This window comes from Arachis stenosperma, chromosome 2, assembly GCF_014773155.1.
Source record: "Arachis stenosperma cultivar V10309 chromosome 2, arast.V10309.gnm1.PFL2, whole genome shotgun sequence".
Classification (NCBI taxonomy): Eukaryota; Viridiplantae; Streptophyta; class Magnoliopsida; order Fabales; family Fabaceae; genus Arachis; species Arachis stenosperma.
In genome coordinates, this window is record NC_080378.1 from 112,204,838 (window position 1) to 112,212,747 (window position 7,910).

Consider the following 7,910-nt stretch of genomic DNA (forward strand, 5'->3'; position numbering starts at 1 on the left):
TTCCAAGATATCACTTGTTCTTCAACTTGATGAAGGTGATGATTGACGCCCATCACCATTCTCACTCATGAACAAAGTGACTGACAACCACTCTTGTTCTACAAGCATTTGAGGCTTAGTGAATATCTCTTGGATTTCTGATTGCACGATGCATGGTTGATCGCCTGACAACCGAGTGCTCGCCTGACAAACGAGCCAGCCATTCCGTGAGATCAGAGTCTTCGTGGTATAGGCAAGAACTGATGGCAGCATTCAAGAGAATCCGGAAGGTCTAACCTTGTCTGTGGTATTCTGAGTAGGATTCAATGATTGAATGACTGTGACGTGCTTCAAACCTGTAACCTACTGGGCGTTAGTGACAGACGCAAAAGAGTTATTCTATTCCGGTAGGGGAGGGAACCACACCGGTGATTGGCCGCACTGTGACAGAGTGCTTGGGCATTAGCTTTCACTGCGAGGATGGGAGGTAGCTGCTGACAACAGTGAGACCCTACACGAGTTTGCCATGGAAAGGAGTAAGAAGGGCTGGATGAAGGCAGTAGGAAAGCAGAGAGACGGAAGGGAAGGCATCTTCATGCGCTTATCTGAAGTTCCTACCAATGAATTACATAAGTATCTCTATCCTTATCCTTTATGTTATTTTCGTTCATCACCATATACATCTGAGTTTGCCTGACTAAGATTTACAAGATGACCATAGCTTGCTTCAATACTAACAATCTCCGTGGGATCGACCCTTACTCACGTAAGGTTTATTACTTGGACGACCCAGTGCACTTGCTGGTTAGTTGTGCGAAGTTGTGTAATGCCATGGTATTGAGCCACCAAGTTCTTGGAGCCATTACCGGGGATTATTTGAGTTGTGAAAAAGTATTGTTCACAATTTCGCGCACCAGCTATCCAAGGACATCTTAGATAGTTCAGAGAGACCATCATAGAAAATACCTATGATGCTCCATTCAGAAAGCATGTTAGAAGGACATTTTCTGATCAATTGTTTGTATCTTTCCCAAGCTTCATAGAGGGATTCTCCATCCTTCTGTCTGAAGGTTTGGACTTCCACTCTAAGCTTACTCCATCTTTGTGGTGGAAAGAACTTTGCCAAGAAGGCATTGACTAGCTTTTCCCAAGAGTCCAGGCTTTCTTTAGGTTGAGAGTCCAACCATAATCTAGCTCTGTCTCTTACAGCAAAAGGGAATAGCATCAGTCTATAGACCTCAGGGTCTACCCCATTAGTCTTGACTGTGTCACAGATTTGCAAGAATTCAGCTAAGAACTGATGAGGATCTTCCATTGGAAGTCCATGGAACTTGCAATTCTGTTGCATTAGAGAAACTAATTGAGGTTTAAGCTCAAAGTTGTTTGCTCCAATGGCAGGGATAGAGATGCTTCTCCCATAGAAGTCGGGAGTAGGTGCAGTAAAGTCACCCAGCACCTTCCTTGCATTGTTTGCATTATTGTTGTTTTCGGCTGCCATGTCTTCTTCTTCTTTGAAGAATTCGGTCAAGTCCTCTAAAGAGAGTTGTGCTTTGGCTTCTCTTAACTTTCTCTTCAAGGTCCTTTCGGGTTCAGGGTCAGCTTCAACAAGAATGCCTTTGTCTCTGCTCCTGCTCATATGAAAGAGAAGAGAACAAGAAAATGTGGAATCCTCTATGTCACAGTATAGAGATTCCTTGAGGTGTCAGAGGAAAAGAGAAATAGAAAGAAGAAGGAGAAGAAGAATTCGAACTTTAATTAGATAAGGTTCGAATTGTGCATTGAGAAGGAGTGGTACTCCATAAATAGAAGGATGTGGGAAGAGGGGAAGAGAATTTTCGAAAATTCAATTAATGAGTTTTTAAAATTATTTTGAAAAATTGATTGATGATTTTCGAAAACTCAAAGTGGAAAAAGAATCAAGTGATTTTTGAAAAAGATTTTGAAATTAGAACTTAAAAAGATTTGATTGAAAACTATTTTGAAGAAGATGTGATTAAAAGATATGATTGAAAAGTTATGGTTTTAAAAAGATGTGATTGAGAAGATATGATTTGAAAACAATTTTAAAAGATATGATTTTAAAATTAATGAATTGCCTAACAAGAAAAAGATATGATTCAAACATTAAACCTTTCTCAACAGAAAAGGTAACAAATTTGAGATGTTCAATCAAATCATTAATTGTTAGTAAGTATCTTTGAAAAAGGAAAGAAATTGATTTTGAAAACATTTGATTGATAAGATATGATTTGAAAAAGATTTGATTTTGAAAAACTTTGAAAACTTGAAAAAAAAATTGATTTGAAAAACAAAATCTTCCCCCTAGCACCATCCTGGCGTTAAACGCCCAGAATGGTATCCATTCTGGCGTTTAACGCCCAAAATGCACCCTTTTTGGGCGTTAAACGCCCAACCAGGTGCCCTGGCTGGCGTTTAAACGCCAGTCTGTCTTTTTCACTGGGCATTTTCGAATGCTCAGCTTTTTCTGTATAATTCCTCTGCAGTATGTTCTGAATCTTCAATTCTTTGTATTATTGACTTGAAAAGACACAAATTAAAAATATTTTTGGTTTTTTAATAATCAAAATGCAACAAGAATCAAATAACAATGCATGCAAGACACCAAACTTAGCAGTTTGTATACTACTGACACTATATGAGACACATAAACACTCAAGTCAAAAGAATTCAAAGATCAGAGTAAGAAATCATCAAGAATTACTTGAAGATCCTTAAGACACATGAATGAATGCATGCAATTGACACCAAACTTAAGATGAGACACTAGACTCAAGCAAGAAATATTTTTGGTTTTTATGATTTTCTAATTTTTTTGTGTTTTTTTTCTCGAAAATTAAGTGGAAAAAGATATCAAAATTCTTAATGAGAATTCCAGGAATCAGTGCAATGCTAGTCTAAGACTCCGGTCCAGGAATTAGACATGGCTTCACAGCCAGCCAAGCTTTCAAAGAAAGCTTCGGTCCAAAACACTAGACATGGCCAAAGGCCAGCCAAGCCTTAGCAGATCACTGCTCCAAAAGCAAGATTGATAAAAAAAATCAACAAGCTTCTGTGATGATAAGTTGAAACCTCGGTCCAATGAGATTAGACATGGCTTTACAGCCAGCCAGATTTCAGCAAATCATCATGAAACTCTAGAATTCATCTTCAAGAATTTCGAAAAAAAATAAATGCCTAATCTAAGCAACAAGATGAACCGTCAGTTGTCCATACACAAGAACAATCCCCGGCAACGGCGCCAAAACTTGGTGCACGAAATTGTGATCAATACTTTCAAAACATAACAATCCCTAGTAATGGCTCCAAAGACTTGGTGCTCACTACCATGGCATAAACACAACTTCACACAACTAACCAGCAAGTGCACTGGGTCGTCCAAGTAATAAACCTTACGCGAGTAAGGGTCGATCCCACGGAGATTGGTGGTATGAAGCAAGCTATGGTCATCTTGTAAATCTTAGTCAGGCAGACTCAAATGGATATGGTGATGAACGAAAATAACATAAAAGAATAAGATAGAGATACTTATGTATATCATTGGTGAGAGCTTCAGATAAGCGTATGAAGATGCCTTCCCTTCCGTCTCTCTGCTTTCTTACTGTCTTCATCCAATCCTTCTTACTCCTTTCCATGGCAAGCTCGTGTAGGGTTTCACCGTTGTCAATGGCTACCTCCCATCCTCGCAGTGAAAGCTAATGCTCACGCACTCTGTCACAGTACGGCCAATCACCGGTTGGTTCCCTCCCCTACTGGAATAGAATCCCTCTTTTGCGTCTGTCACTAACGCCCAGCAGGTTACAAGTTTGAAGCACGTCACAGTCAATCAATCATTGAATCCTACTCAGAATACCACAGACAAGGTTAGACCTTCCGGATTCTCTTGAATGCCGCCATCAGTTCTTGCCTATACCACAAAGACTCTGATCTCACGGAATGGCTGGCTCGTTTGTCAGGCGAGCACTCGGTTGTCAGGCGATCAACCATGCATCATGCAATCAGAAATCCAAGAGATATTCACTAAGCCTCAGATGCTTGTAGAACAAGAATGGTTGTCAGTCACCTTGTTCATAGGTGAGAATGATGATGAGTGTCACGGATCATCACATTCATCAAGTTGAAGAACAAGTGATATCTTGGACAAAGAACAAGCGGAATTGAATAGAAGAACAATAGTAATTGCATTAATACTCGAGGTACAGCAGAGCTCCACACCTTAATCTATGGTGTGTAGAAACTCCACCGTTGAAAATACATAAGAACAAGGTCTAGGCATGGCCGTGAGGCCAGCCTCCCAAAGTGATCAAAAGATCTAAAGAAAAAGGTTCCAAAGATCAGAAGATGTCAAATACAATAGTAAAAGGTCCTACTTATAGAAAACTAGTAGCCTAAGGTGTACAAAGATGAGTAAATGACATAGAAATCCACTTCCGGGCCCACTTGGTGTGTGCTTGGGCTGAGCAATGAAGCATTTTCGTGTAGAGACTCTCCTTGGAGTTAAACGCCAGCTTTTAATCCAGTTTGGGCGTTCAACTCCCATTTAGGTGCCAGTTCCGGCGTTTAACGCTGGAATTTCTTGAGGTGACTTTGAACGCCGGTTTGGGCCATCAAATCTTGGGTAAAGTATAGACTATCATATATTGCTGGAAAGCCCAGGATGTCTACTTTCCAACGCCGTTGAGAGCGCGCCAATTGGGCTTCTGTAGCTCCAGAAAATCCACTTCGAGTACAGGGAGGTCAGAATCCAACAGCATCTGCAGTCCTTTTCAGCCTCTAAATCAGATTTTTGCTCAGATCCCTCAATTTCAGCCAGAAAATACCTGAAATCACAGAAAAGCACACAAACTCATAGTAAAGTCCAGAAAAGTGAATTTTAACTAAAAACTAATAAAAATATACTAAGAACTCAACTAAAACTACTAAAAACATACTAAAAACAATGCCAAAAAGTGTATAAATTATCCGCTCATCAGGTTTTATGAAGGATGGATGTGAGTGGTGAAGAGAAAGATGGGATTTGATAGGTAAAGGGTTTTTGGGGAAGAGGTGTTGAGGTGATTGGTGAATGGGTGAAGAAGAGAGAGAGTGGTGGGGTAGGTGGGGATCCTGTGGGGTTCACAGATCCTGAGGTGTCAAGGAAAAGTCATCCCTGCACCAAGTGGCGAGCAAAAATGCTCTCTATGCCAATTCTGGAGTTAAACGCCGGGCTGGTGCCCATTTCTGGCATTTAACGCCAACTTCTTGCCCTTTTCTGGCGTTTAACGCCAGTCTGGTGCCCCTTTCTGGCGTTAAACGCCCAGAATGGTGCCAGACTGGGCGTTAAACGCCCATTTGCTACCCTTACTGGTGTTTAAACGCCAGCAAGGTCTTCCTCCAGGGTGTGCTATTTTTTTCTGTTTTTCATTCTGTTTTTGCTTTTTCAACTGATTTTGTGACTTCTCATGATCATCAACATACAGAAAATATAAAATAACAAAGGAAAATAGATAAAATATAACATTGGGTTGCCTCTCAACAAGCGCTTCTTTAATGTCAATAGCTTGACAGAGGGCTCTCATGGAGCCTCACAAACACTCAGAGCATTGTTGGAACCTCCCAAAACCAAACTTAGAGTTTGAATGTGGGGGTTCAACACCAAACTTAGAATTTGGTTGTGGCCTCCCAACACCAATCTTAGAGTTTGACAGTGGGGACTCTGTTTGACTCTGTTTTGAGAGAAGCTCTTCATGCTTCCTCTCCATGGTGACAGAGTGATATCCTTGAGCCTTAAACACAAAGGATTCTTCATTCACTTGAATGATCAATTCTCTTCTGTCCACATCAATCACAGCCTTTGCTGTGGCTAGGAAGGGTCTGCCAAGGATGATGGATTCATCCATGCACTTCCCAGTCTCTAGGACTATGAAATCAGCAGGGATGTAATGGTCTTCAAACTTCACCAAAACATCCTCTACAAGTCCATAAGCTTGTTTTCTTGAGTTATCTGCCATCTCTAGTGAGATTCTTGTAGCTTGTACCACAAAGATCCATAGCTTCTCCATTACAGAGAGAGGCATGAGGTTTACACTTGACCCTAGGTCACACAGAGCCTTCTTAAAGGTCATGGTGCCTATGGTACAAGGTATTGAAAACTTCCCAGGATCTTGTCTCTTTTGAGGTAATCTCTGCCTAGACAAGTCATCCAGTTCTTTGGTGAGCAAAGGAGGTTCGTTCTCCCAAGTCTCATTACCAAATAACTTGTCATTTAGCTTCATGATTGCTCCAAGGTATTTAGAAACTTGCTCTTCAGTGACATACTCATCCTCTTCAGAGGAAGAATACTCATCAGAGCTCATGAATGGCAGAAGTAAATCCAATGGAATCTCTATGGTCTCAGTGTGAGCCTCAGATTCCCATGGTTCCTCATTAGGGAACTCATTGGAGGCCAGTGGACGTCCATTGAGGTCTTCCTCAGTGGCGTTCACTGCCTCTTCATCCTCTCCAAGTTTGGCCATGTTGATGGCCTTACACTCTCCTTTTGGATTCTCTTCTGTATTGCTTGGAAGAGTACTAGGAGGGAGTTCAGTAATTTTCTTGCTCAACTGTCCCACTTGTGCCTCCAAATTCCTAATGGAGGACCTTATTTCAGTCATGAAACTTTGAATGGTTTTGATTAGATCAGAGACCATGGTTGCTAAGTCAGAGTGGCTCTGCTTAGAATTCTCTGTCTGTTGCTGAGAAGATGATGGAAAAGGCTTGCTATTGCTAAACCTGTTTCTTCCACCATTATTGTTGTTGAAACCTTGTTGGGGTCTCTGTTGATCCTTCCATGAGAGATTTGGATGATTTCTCCATGAAGAATTATAGGTGTTTCCATAGGGTTCTCCCATGTAATTCACCTCTTCTATTGAAGGGTTCTCAGGATCATAAGCTTCTTCTTCAGATGAAGCATCCTTAGTACTGCCTGGTGCAGCTTGCATTCCAGAAAGACTTTGAGAAATCAAATTGACTTGCTGAGTCAATATCTTGTTCTGAGCCAATATGGCATTCAGAGTATCAATCTCAAGAACTCTTTTCTTCTGATTTGTCCCATTGTTCACAGGATTCCTTTCAGAAGTGTACATGAATTGGTTATTTGCAACCATTTCAATTAGTTCTTGAGCTTCTGTAGGCGTCTTCTTCAGATGAAGAGATCCTCCAGCAGAGCTATCCAAAGACATCTTGAACAGTTCAGACAGACCATCGTAGAAAATACCTATGATGCTCCATTCAGAAAGCATATCAGAGGGGCACTTTCTGATTAATTGTTTGTATCTTTCCCAAGCTTCATAGAGGGATTCTCCTTCCTTCTGTCTGAAGGTTTGGACTTCCACTCTAAGCTTACTCAATTTTTGAGCTGGAAAGAACTTTGCCAAGAAGGCATTGACTAGCTTTTCCCAAGAGTTCAGGAATTCTTTAGGTTGTGAGTCCAACCATATCCTAGCTCTATCTCTTACAGCAAAAGGGAATAGCATAAGTCTGTAGACCTCAGGGTCAACCCCATTAGTCTTAACAGTGTCACAGATTTGCAAGAACTCAGCTAAAAACTGATGAGGATCTTCCAATGGAAGTCCATGGAACTTGCAATTCTGTTGCATTAGAGAAACTAATTGAGGCTTAAGCTCAAAGTTGTTTGCTCCAATGGCAGGGATAGAGATGCTTCTCCCATAGAAGTCGGGAGTAGGTGCAGTAAAGTCACCCAGCACCTTCCTTGCATTGTTGGCATTGTTGTTGTTTTCGGCTGCCATGGGTTCTTCTTGTTTGAAGATTTCTGTTAGGTCCTCTACAGAGAGTTGTGCCTTAGCTTCTCTTAGCTTTCGCTTCAAGGTCCTTTCAGGTTCAGGGTCAGCCTCAACAAGAATGCTTTTGTCTTTGCTCCTGCTCAAATGAAAGAG

At 41.1% G+C, this 7,910-nt stretch overlaps 2 non-coding genes across 2 annotated transcripts; both read left to right on the forward strand.

Moving 5' to 3' along the window:
• The first annotated feature begins 964 nt into the window (after positions 1-964).
• On the forward strand, positions 965-1,072 carry LOC130964718 (small nucleolar RNA R71). Its single transcript, XR_009080795.1, has one exon. It is a non-coding gene; the product is annotated as a small nucleolar RNA R71 (small nucleolar RNA).
• A 6,178-nt stretch (positions 1,073-7,250) lies between these two features.
• Positions 7,251-7,358, forward strand: LOC130963843 (small nucleolar RNA R71). Its single transcript, XR_009079961.1, has one exon. It is a non-coding gene; the product is annotated as a small nucleolar RNA R71 (small nucleolar RNA).
• The last annotated feature ends 552 nt before the right edge of the window (positions 7,359-7,910 follow it).